This window comes from Lutra lutra, chromosome 6 (genome assembly GCF_902655055.1).
Source record: "Lutra lutra chromosome 6, mLutLut1.2, whole genome shotgun sequence".
Taxonomy (NCBI): domain Eukaryota; kingdom Metazoa; phylum Chordata; class Mammalia; order Carnivora; family Mustelidae; genus Lutra; species Lutra lutra.
In genome coordinates, this window is record NC_062283.1 from 55620077 (window position 1) to 55632882 (window position 12806).

At 36.9% G+C, this 12806-nt stretch overlaps 1 pseudogene; it reads right to left on the minus strand.

The window, feature by feature from the left end:
• The window catches only part of LOC125101597 (ornithine decarboxylase-like), a 106634-nt pseudogene extending 103055 nt beyond the window's left edge, over nt 1-3579 (minus strand).
• Nucleotides 3580-12806: the final 9227 nt, after the last annotated feature.

Genomic DNA, 12806 nt, shown 5'->3' on the forward strand with positions numbered 1-12806 from the left:
GACAAGTGAGGTGGAGAGGAGGCTGGAGAGGTGGCAAAGGCCAGATCATGCAGACATTCTATTTATCTCCTAAGGAGAGTGGGAAGTTGTGAAGTATTTTACACAGCAGGATGGCTTACTCATGAGTTCACTTCTCCTACTGTGTGCAGGGTGGTGTTCTCTGCAGCCAAGGCTGAGAGCAAGGGGGCCAGTTGGTAGTGGTGGCCAAAGGCCTGCTGAGAGCTGACAGCCTGGACCAGCAGGGGAGCAGCTGTAGTGATGAACTCAGTGAGCATTTTCATCACTTACTGGTGCATGATTTTCTTTAGGGAAATCTGTTTATTGTTGGAATTGTCCACTGAACATGACATCCTTACCTTTGGAAAGATTAGAAATGGAATTTAGAGAGAATATTTTCATGTGTATCTTTTATAAATAAGAAAAACTGAGACAAGACCAATCACACATACACAGTTCATTGGTTGTCAAAGAGCTCAGGGATCCGGACCCTATCAGATCTTTTTCTATCATCATCAAAGCACAAGATGACACTGACAAAACTTGTCAGATGTCAATGTCAAGATGTCTGCAGTGGTGGTAAGCCAAGATCAAGAATGCTGCAGGTCAAAACTATGAGAGAGAGAGAAAGAGAGAAAGAGGATGTTCAGGTTCGTAGCCTGGAATAAGGTGCAGTCAGAAAGATAGGAGTGCCTATTTGTACCATTGAATGGTAAATTTTGGCTGCTGGAGTTGACCAGTTTGGTCTAGCTCCTTTGCTCTTTTTATATAACTCTTAAGGATTTGTTCTGCTGCCAATTTGTCTCCACCCACCTTTCTCCTTTTTACTTTCTTGTTCAATTTAAACATGTAACTTGCAATGATTTGCTTTTGGTAGTAACTAATTCAGTGCTCTGAGCCCTGAGGAATCATTATTTCTTCCCAATGAGACATTGCTCGAGTGTATTTTTCTAGGAAGCGCTGGAAGATCCTTTTACCCTGCATAATCAGACTTTCTACTCAGGTCCCTTTTATATATATATAGCAGGGTGCATTCTCATTGTTACCTTCACATAAAGTAATGTATATATTACTTTATAATATTATATATAGTAATATATAATTATATATAGTGTCTGTATTATAATGTTTGAATTCAATTATATTAATATGATTGATTATATGACTAATTAATCATAACCACCAGAGCTTCTCATTCTCTGACTTGATTTTATTTTTTTATTATGTTCAGTTAGCCACCATATAATACATCATTAGCTTTTGATGTAGTGTTCAATGATTCCTTAGGTGCGTGTACCACCCAGTGCTCCTCACCACACGTGCCCTCCTCAATACCCATCACCGGGCTTCCCTATCACCTCCCCCATCCTGAAACACTCAGTTTGTTTCCTGGAGTCCATTGTCTCTCATAGTTTGTCTCCCTCTCTGATTTCTTCCCATTCAGTTTTCCCTCCCTTCCCCTTTGGTCTTCTGTGCTGTTCCTTATGATTTTAATTAAGATTTGGTTATTACAAATTACTGGTGTGACTCAGTTCAGGAAAACCCTTTCTTCTTTCTTGCCTCCCTCTCTGCCTACTTCCCTGTCTTCTTGTCTTCCCGCCTTGTTTCTTTACTTCTGTATTCCATCCCTGCATTCAATAAATGTTGAGTGCCTTCTGTGTGCTATGCATTGGGCTGCGGGCTTGTGATTTAATAGTGAAAAAGACAGATAGTTCTTTTCTTATAGCTCTTATAAGTAGTAGAAAAATATCTATTAAACAAAATAATTTCAGATATTGATACGGTTTAGGAGGAAAGTTATCAAGAAGCTATGTGAGAAAACAATGGAGCATGATTCTGCATAGAGTTCCCAGGGACAGCCTCTCTGAGGCAATGAAGTCCTCATCGAAAGTTGAAGGATAAAAAAGAAATAGTCAAATATATTTCAGGGGAAGTGTTTCCATCAGAAGAACATCAAGTGGGAAGGCAGCTATAACCCAAATGGTCTTTAGTGTGATCTAGAAGATGATGTCCCTTCCTCAAGACATTGCTGGATAATTACTATAATAAATAGACAAATATGTGAAGAAACCAAATGTGAGTTAAAGCCTTTTATAATTTCAGTATATACCCTGTACAATCTTATATTGCTGGCTGACCTTAGCCCTGACCAAAGGTGGGAAAGAAGTTCGTATACTCATGGGACTGAATGATGCCTCATGATTTTGGATTCAATTTAACATGATGAAGGGAGAGACAGGAGTCATGGTTGAGAAGGTTTGTTGTTGTTGTTGTTGTTTATTTGTTTTGTTTTGTTTTTCCAAGCAATGCAATGTCAGAGAATTGGAAGCATATTTCTGCCATTCTGCTCACTTTACCTTCATGGTTGCAGGACGGCTGCAGTGTCTTCATGTGGAACATACGTACACAATTCATTGCAGAAGCAAGAAATAGCAAACAGTCAGGGAAAAGAATTTTCTGTTTGACTGCTTTCCTCTCCTCCTCCCATTCCATTCTTCTCCTCCTGCTCCTCGTCCTTCTTAAATTTAAGGAGGAGAAGATTTTCTAGAAGCCCCCCAGTAGGCTTCATCTTATGCTTCTTGGTCAGAATTAGTCACTTGAATATACCTCTGAGAGGGATCACCTCTCTGACATCAAGGGATACCCACCTCAACCTACCTCCAAGACTTACCATTACATTTACAAGGAAGATGCCAGAATAGTGCCTGCTGAATTCTTAAGGCCTTAGAAAGGAGTCTGGAACAATCAGAAGGTTCTAAGCGAAGTTCCTAAGATAAGTTACACCATATAATGTGTATTTTAATGAGATACTGCTGAGAACGGAATGGTGAACATATCAAAAGGTACAAAAGGAGTAGCAGAGAGACAAGTAGGAAGCATCTTGAGAAGTTCTGATGAGAATCCAAGGTAACCTACCCTGAGGTGGCAATAGGATAAATTAGGAAAAGAGGTAATGCAACCAGGAAGACAGAGCAAGGATATAGCCCAGTTTATCTTGCATGTCTGTCTTTTGAATTAGAGATGTACAGGGGCTCAGTCTGTTGAGCCTCCAGCTCTTGTTTTTCAGCTCAGGATCCTGGGATGGAGCCCTGAATTGGGCTCCCCGCTCAGTGGGGAGTCTACTTGTCTTTTTCTCTGCTCTTCATCCCACTTGCATACTCTCAAATAAATAAGTAAATCTTAAAAAAAAAAAATAGAGATGGACACAGGCTGCCAAACTCTCTTATTATTAGAAGAGAGGGATGAACTATTATTTACACCTTATTTTCCTTTTATGTAAAGAAGTGCTATAAATCAAATAAATTAAATCATTTTTTCTTTGCATCAGAGATAGTTTTCCAGTTTTTAAGAAAATTTTTCTAAATCTTTGACCTAACCAAAGGTCATGACTTATCACCAAATCTTATGACTTGTCTGTTCTCTTACCTTTTGTTGGTCCTTTTTCTTCCCATCCTCTCTCTCATGTGGCACCTCCAAAAGCCTCTCAAACCCTCCCCACTCAGTTTCTGGAGGTGAAGTAGTTGAAACTCTGGCCGCGACTGCTATAACAGTGAGCAAAAGGTCCAGTTCCTCAAGGAGCATGCTCTTAATAATCTCCTGTTGACTTTGGAGGGATAAGAGAAGCCCTGTGCAAAAATGGCAGCCTGCTGTAAATCTCTGCTCCCTGTGTATCTTGAACATCCATGTCAAGTGTGCTGAATTTATTGACAAAACCCACACTCTTCTTCCCGCTGGCAGTATGGAAACTTGAGAGCTACAGATGAATAGGCTATTTTTGGTTCTGCCTTCTACATCAGCAACGGACTTGCCTCTTAGTAACCTTAATAATCTTTACAGTTGATGGTGGAAAAAGGCTTGGTTTTGGCTACTGAGCTGAAGCCCAAAACATTAGCAATATAAGCATTTTATTTAGTGGCATTTACTTAGAAGAGTGAGATAGCTATATGGTTATGTAATTCTTTTAGGGTTACTTCTTTAACTATTTGTGAAAATAGTTGGTAAGTTTTATGCTGTCTGTGCTGTCATTTAGAAGGCACAAGAAACAGTGCAGAACTTCAAGACTAGATAAAGCTTTCCAGAGAGCACCCAGACTTGTCCTCTGGCCAGAGTAGAACCAGACAAACAGTTTCAGAGTAATAGATTTTTGTTTGTCCTTGCTGATAAGATTTTAAAATATCTGCCCTTAATATCTTGTTACTGACAGTTTTAATGTTTTTTGTTTGTTTGTTTGATTGTGTTTTTTTTCACTTTAGCTAGAATTTGCAAACAGTATTTTAAGCAAACAATTTAATGTGTTTTGTCAGATGGGTGTTCTAATGTAACCTCAATTTTGCAGTCAGGTGCAGAATATTTTCCTTAGTAAGTCCTCTAATGCTCCTTGACAGTTCCTACCCCATCCCACACGCAGAGGCAACCATTGTTGTGTTTTTTATCACTATGAATTAGTTTTGCCTGTTTTTGAACTTCGTATGATTCATAGTTATTCTTTGATGTCTATATTCTTTCAACATAGTATTTTCAGTCATGCATTTTTTTAAAGATTTTATTTATTTATTTGACAGCGAGAGAGAGAGCACAAGAATCAGAGGGAGAGGGAGAAGCAGGTTCCCCGCTGAGCAAGGACCCTGATGCCGGACTTGATCCCAGGACCCTGGAATCATGACCCAAGTCAAAAGCAGAGGCTTAACCATCTGAGTCACCCAGGCGCCCCAGTCATGTACGTTATTGTATCAATAGTTTACTCATTTTTATGAGCTAAATGGTATTCCACTGTATAAATACAACACCACTTGTTTATGCATTCTCCTTTTGGTCAACATTTGGGTTGTTTACATATATTTACTATTAGAAATAAAGCTGTAAGGAACATTTTTGTGTTGATCTTTTGGTGGGTATGTTTTCACGTCTCTTAAGTAAATGGGATTACTTGGTCAGGAGGTAGATATACAGTTAATATATAAGAAAATACTAAGCCATTTCCAAAGTGGTTATGACATTTACACTGCCACCCAAAGTCTTAGACAGTTTCTATTACTCTCCATTCTTCACAATGTTTGGTGGTGGTCTCGGGTTTTGAGTTTTAGCCAGTCTAGTAGGAATGAATTGGTATTTGTTGTGGATTTAATTTTCATTTCTCTGAGGAATAATGATGGTGAGTCCTTTTTGTGTGCTCAATAACCACTCATATATTTTCTTTTGAGAAGTATGTATTCCCACCTTTTCCCCACTTTTATTGTAATTTTTAAAAGTTAGTATTTTGTGGAAAATTTCTATATATTCTGAATATAAGCTCTTTGTCAGATATATGCAGTGAGTATATTTTCTCCCAGTTTATGGTTTACTTTTCATTTTCTTAATATTGTTTTTGGACAGGGTACTTGGGTGGTGGTGAAGCATCTGAGTCTTGATTTCAGCTCAGCTCTTGATCACAGGGTTTTGGCTTCAAGCCCCATACTGGGCTCTATGACCAGTGTAGAGTCTACTTTACTTATAAAAAAAAAAATGGTGTGCCTGGTGCAACAGTCGCTTAAGCCTCTGACTCTTGGTTTCGGCTCAGGTCATGATCTCAGGGTTGTGAGACTGAGCCTGGAGTTAGGCTCCTCACTTAGCACAGAGTCTACTTGACATTCTCTCTACCTCTCCCTCTACCTCTCCCACTTGTACCTCCCTCTCTCTAAAATTATAAATAAATATTTATAACTCTTTAAAAATTGTCCTTGGATGAACAGAAGGCTCAAATTTTGATTAAGTCCAAATTATCTTCTTTTTTTTTTTTTCTGTTATGGTTAGTTAACACATAAAATTCAATATATCAATTTATTGGATCCATTTTTACCGCTATTTTTAATCAGAATAAAATTCCAAATTATGTGTAATTCACCTAACCAGAAATCTTTACTAGTCAAAACTTTTTATGATATTTTACTAATTGGAAAAAGAAGACAAACTTTTTTTTTTTTTTTAGCAGCACTGTAGTCTCCATTCATGTAGAATGACTTTCAACTACAAACACATAGCAATGCTGTATAAAATATAACCAAAACCTTAATCTCCCAGCAAATGTAAAAGAAAAGAAGAAAAATTCCTACCTACCAAGGAGACAGGATAACAACCAAAACCTCAAAGCCAGAATAGTAAGAATGTAAGTTGATGCTTAGCCACTGAGCAAAAGATTAGGGGTCAGTGCAGTGGACACTGACTTTAGTAGCTGGAGGCTGGGCCATGGAAGCTCTTGTAGGAGATAATATTGCTCAGGGCCCATGCAAAGTCATGAGATAAAACCATACTACACAAATTTGAAAATGCTCTGTGAAATGGAGACTAGAAAATTCTACCTTTTTCAAGCTTATTCCCAATTGGGAGTCTGATTGGGAAAAAATCTACCACAAAGAAAAAGAAAACACTGAAAAACCTAAAGCACGAAAAATACCAAGGCATACTGAAATCCAAGCTGAGATATTCACATAAAAACTGGCCGTCTACTTGGGATGTTCCTGGACATTTGGTGAAAGTAAATGAGGAAGGTCTCTGTAGGGGACATTTTCTCCAATCAGAGCAAGCAGTATTTCCTACCCCCAACAAAAACATCAATGGCAAAAATGAAAGAAAACTAAAAAAAAACTTTATGGCAGATTATCTCATACCAAAAAATCTTCAAATACATTGGGATATAGTCTACAGGAGAAAAAGTAAATGGACATACTAAACAAGTGTTATGTTTTTCTCAAGATTAAGAAGGTGAAACAATAGAAAAATATAAGTATACACTGTGTATTTAAAATGATGAGTCATATAAAGAACATATAAACCACACACAGCACAATGAAATAATAGAATATTATAAATAAAGAAGTAGCAGATTAAAAAAAATCTAGAGATAAAATATGTAGGATAGATAGATGATCAGATTAATCTGAAGAGTCTAGTAGCAAACTGAAAAAAAGATCTGAGTAAGTCCTTGGAATCATAGCCAAAAAAAAAAAAAATGATTAAGAAATGGAAAATAAGAGAAAAACATGAAGGAACAGTGGGTATAATAACAAATTCCTACATATGCCTAATCAGTTTTCCAAAAGATGAACATAGAAAAGGGGAAGAGCCCATGCTAAGAGAAAATATCTGAAAATTTCCATGAATTACTGCAAATCCAGATCCTAGGATAAAGAAGCACATCAAATCTAAAGCAAGGTATTTAAAGACCACTGCATGCATCACTGGAAATTTGAAAAACGAGGGAACACTAAACACAGCAGAAAGTTATGAGGGTCAATAGAAAAGACGACTTACCCAGAAAAAAAAAGAAAAAAATCTGAGGCTAAATGTAATTTTCTCTCTTACAACATTAACGACCAAACATGAGAGAATAGTATATTTAAAATACAGAGACAAAATAACTAATAGTATGGAGATTTTTATCCTGCAAAGCTGTCATTTAGCACAGAAGCGAACTAAAGATATTCCAAACAAGAACTAAGACAGTTTACTGAGTACCAAATCTCAGTGAAAGAAGTAGTAAAAAAATGCACTCCTGGAAGAAGGGAAGCAAATAGAGAACACCAGACCTTGGTAATGAGGTTATTTAACTTCAGCTCAGATATACCTATTAAGAATAGAAATACTAAATATATTTTCCAAATCAATAGAAGGAAAAAAGGGGAATAAAGAAAATTTGATTAATTTCATAAAGGCAGGAAGAAGGAAAAATCAGCCAAGAAAAACCATAGAAAAGAGAAAGCGTGAAATAAAAAGGTAAGTATAAATCTAAGTGTATCCAAAACCATAAGATATAAACAGATGAAACACATATTTAAAAGCAGATTGCTAGATAAATAAAAACCCCAAATATCATTTTTGTAACTTTGAGATATACACAAAATTATATGATTTATGATTACCAAAAATGTGACATGGTTTGCAGGGAGACACATGATCTTCCAACTATTAATTATATCTGAGGAGAGATAAGCTGCTTTAACTAACTCTGTGATGTTTTATTCCTTAAAAAAAAAAAGTCCAAATCAAATATGGCAAAATATTTGCATTTTTATTGCAGAGTATGAAAACCCTAGTCATTTAAGAAATAATCTGTTCTGTCTATTCTGTTCTTAGCTCAATGGAAAATTCAACTGTTTTAGGAAAATTTTTGACAAGGGCTCAAAGAAAATAAATTTTCTTGTTAATCTAGAATTAAATAGAAGTTAAATTAACCATAAGTTTGCATTTCTTGAAGATTCAGACTTTTGGAAAATTTTCTGTAAATATAAGTGGATTACACCTGGGTCTCTATCTCATTAGTGTATTTAGTTCTACCAATAAAAATTCCTATGAAATGTAATATAAATAAAATATACAGGAGAAAACCTTTTTTTTCTGTAAGTGTAAATGCCCGATTCACATTTGCTATTTTTAAAATTTCTTTTAAGTCTTTAGAATTTTCAGTATGATAGTGATTTCATATTTTTAATGATAATGTGACTTTGCACAAAGACCCTTGAGAAGAAAGTTCCACTCCATTTCTTCTTTTGATAAATTATCCCCATGGCCAGTAGAGCTGTGAGATGTGTTCTTGGAGTTTGAGGGGGTATTTGAATAATTATTCTGTCAATGAAGCTTTGATAATTTACATGTACTGCACAGCAGGTCATATAAGAGTGAAATAAGGTGTTAAAATTTTATCTTATGCTACACATTTGGTTTGTCCTGTACTACTGACTTGGGTTTTTAGTGATAGATTTCTCCAAGAAAGTCAGGCACCAGGAAAACTGATTCATGACAACCAAAACCACTAAAGACAACATATCAATAACAAGAGAACAGAATACTACCTTAAAGATGAATGGTAGGGAATGCTGGAAATCTACTCTCTTTCCACAAAGAAAAGAAAGAAATTCACCTGAGAGAGGTAGCTGCTTAATGAGTATATGAGATTAGATCTGGAAAGGAGGGAGGGAGGGAAGGAGGAAGAAAGGGTGAAATAGAGAAAAGAAAGAGAGAGAGAGAGAAAGAAGGGGAGGGAGGGCCATCATGTATCAAGTACTTAACTGATTTGGGCATATATGCAACCTGTCCTGGAAATGGGACTATCCTCCTTTCACTTGCTTTTATTATTTTACTTGTGTCAAAATGTCTTTATCATTGCTGATGTATTATAAGGAGTTTGGATTTGGAATATAGAAGAAAGTCTGGGTTCAGGATAAGGGTGTCTGAGTTTATATAAGGGGTATAAAGGGAAGTTGTGGAAATGAAAAGACCAAAGGGGGAAAAAAATTGAAAAGTAGACTTAGAAGAGTTGATATAGGAAGGAATCTGGGTAGAGTCTGCATTATTTCTGATCAAGAAATGGGTGCCCCTTCCTTCTTGTGTGATGTATACTTCATATCCTGTTGCGATCCTTGAAGGTGAGGACCTTCTGTTGTGTCCCATGGGAAGGCTATTGTTAGTACTAACTAAAATGGTAAGATTAGCTGTTAGTAAATATAATGCTAGTTGCTACAATAAACACCCCCTAGATATTTGGGGCTTAATACAATAAAACTTTCTTCCTCTCATATGAAGTTCAACACTGATTTTATGGTTGATGGTGGGTCTTTTCTGAGCAGTGATTAAGGAGTTCAGGTTCCTTCCATTTTGTGGTTTTGCCATTTCAACTTCTGGCTTTCAAGACCTCTCTGTTGATCTGCCTCATGTCAGAGGGTGGAGGATGGGAACCATGCATGAGAATACTTAGATCAGGCTGGAAGTTGCATACATTATTTCTATCCTGGCCACACCAACTGCAAGGGATGCTGGGATAAGTGGTCTGATCATGAACTTTGCAAGAAGGAGAAACTGTCTTGGAAGAAATCTCCCAAACTTTCGAGTCCGTATTCCTGTGTCCTCACTGATGTCAGATATTCTACTATAAAGCATCATTGAATTGGTTCTGTTGTTTGTTGCCATATAAATAAGAGAAGTAGGAATTTGGGACATTGATGGTTATTTCTCCCTTACTATAAATTATTGCTGTGTAATAATTTGTGAATCATAACCTATTAGCATGTTTGAAATTAATTTAATTTAATTAATTTAATGTCAATTATAACCTGCATTTAAAAAAGACGAAAAAGAAGAGGAATAAAAAAGTCACAGTGCATTATATAAAGTGCAAGTAAGAATTGCTTTGCATAGGACGCCTGGGAGGCTCAGTTGTTAAGCATCTGTCTTTGGCTCAGGGCATGATCCCAGGGTCATGGGATTGAGTCCTATATCAGCTTCTTGCTCAGTGGGGAGTCTGCTTCTCCCTCTGCCTGATGCTCCCCTTGTTTGTGTGCTCTCTCTCTCTCTCTCTATCCTTCTGAGAAATAAATAAAATCTTAAAAAAATTGTTTTGTATAACTTTTGTGTCAATGAGATATATATATATAATATTTGTATTATTTACATATGTAATACGTAATTTTTTATAAATATATAATTAAAACAAAAGTTATATGTTTCTATCTATACATATATATGTGGGTTATTAAGTTGGCTGTAATAATACATATTTCTTCCTATGGTTGTCTAAAAAAATGTACAGTAGTAGTGGAACTAGTTTACAACATCTTCTCATACAAGGTAGCTCTTCAGGTGGACTTGGGAAATAAAACGAACCTATCCTACTTCAGTTTTGCTTGGGGTTGTACAGGGTGAGCGAAAGGATAATAAATTCCAGTATAACCTGAATTTTCTTTCTTTCTTTCTTTCTTTCTTTCTTTCTTTCTTTCTTTCTTTCTTTCTTTCTTTCTTTCTTTTTTTGTAAATGACAATAACAGGGTGGGAAATTCGTGAAACATCCTAAGAAATCGGCACGTCTCTACACAAGGATGAGTTGGTGGCAGACTTACAAACTTAATTCTCAATCTGTTTGCCTTCTGTCAGTTTTAGACAGATAACTTTTTTTTTTAAATCGTTGTTTCAAGAAGTGTCAATATACATGCATAGTATCAGTCCTGTCGTCTAAAGTTCTTTAGATAAGCAGGTGGTTTTGGACCTTGCCTGCAGGAAAAGGCTTTGATCATTTAGGGGTTACTGATGTACCATAGGCAGCTGAAGTTAAACAGTTATTTGTAGTCATTTAGATACATACCTTTATACTATATCTTTAATCTTTTTGCACTTGTAATAGGCTCACAGTATGAGAATATTTGAAAAGATATTTTCCCCCACAGTTATACTTCACCTTTTTCTTTCTGGGGACATACACAGTGTTTCTGTTTTTTGTTTTTTTGTGTGTTTTTTTTTTTTCTGTATGAATGTAATTGAGATTATACCTAGCATGAATATTTGATAAATATAATTATAGACAAACCTAGTAAAATCATTTGACATGTTTTCTACTAGAAGCTTAATGTAGCTGTTCCTATTTGGATTTAACTTTTGAACCTAAAATCTGGAGTTCTTAGGCATCCTAGAATGATAAAGACATGTTTTCCCCTCCATATATGGTTTATGAAAGATGGAATATAACGTATGAAGTGGTTAAAGAGGAGGCGAACATAAAACCGAAGAACCGGTTGGTTTGGTTGCCACTGTGTTTCCACATTAAGGCTCAGATTTTCCCAGTTCATAGGGATGAACAGCTCCAGACGCAGTGATACCACAACAGATTCCCACGGAGTATTTGAATGTGTGGCAGGTTGCAAGCACACTGCTGATTCTGGAGTGGGGGGAGCAGGATGAGTTCATCCAGCAACTTCTAGTCTCGTGGCTGCCTGAACTAGGAGAAAAACGTATGAGTTTTGGACACAAAGAGATGTTCTTGAATCCTGGCTCTACCATTTTCTAGCTTCGACTATAAGCTAATTATTTAGTTTTTCTACAAATTAATTTTCTTCCTTGTAAAGCCAGAATGATGGTAATTTATCAGTCAGGAATGTTTAGTGTCACTGACAGAGCTCAGATTGGCTTAAACAGAAATAGAGGTGGTTTTTTTTGTTTTGTTTTGTTTTGTTCTTCTTCTTCTTTTTTTTTTGTTTTTTTGTTTTTTGTTTTTTGTTTTTTTGAGTCACCTGGTGGAAAACCGACAGGAGTTTTCTCTCCTCATAGAGGAGCTGCTGATTCAGGGTCATGTGTCTTCAAGGTTCCAGCTCCCTTTCTCTGAATTTCTTGGTTTTGCTGTTATCTTCTTTTGAGTTGGGACATCATACAATTGTAGTTGCACACTAAATAAAACAGAAAAGAGGACAAGTGAAAAAACAGTTCCTAAAGAAGAGTAGAAAATGAATTCGAAAAAACAGTTCCCACAGAAGAGTAGAAAATGAACTCAAACTCTCCCATGAAAGGCTCTTCTTACAATAAATTTGATCACATGACAGCCTCTGAAAAAAGTCACAGTGGCCACAGGAGTGTAATGAGCTGTTAGGGCCCTTCCGGAAACAGAAGGTCAGGCTATCCTGTGAATAATTTCTGGCTGAGAAGTGGTTCTCCAAAAGAAATGCAGGTTTTGTTTGGAGAAAAATGTTGGTGAGGCCAGTATCTGCTAGTTACCTCTTGACAACCCTGCAACCCATATGCTCTTCTTCCCATAAAGGTACACTGAGGCTTATGGCAGATGTGCCTGTCCCATGTCTCCTCCAAGGATGCCATTCAAACCCACATCCCTGAGTGGGAAAGAGTTAACACAGTGAGGGTGCCTGGGTGGCTCAGTCAGTTAAGCCTCTGCCTCTGGCTCAGGTCAGGTCCTGGGATCGAGCTCCAGCCCGACTGGGCTCTAGTCCTGACCTGGGCTCCCTGCTCAGCAAGGGATCTGCCTCTATCTCCCTCTGCCCCTCCTCTCTACTTGTGTGCTC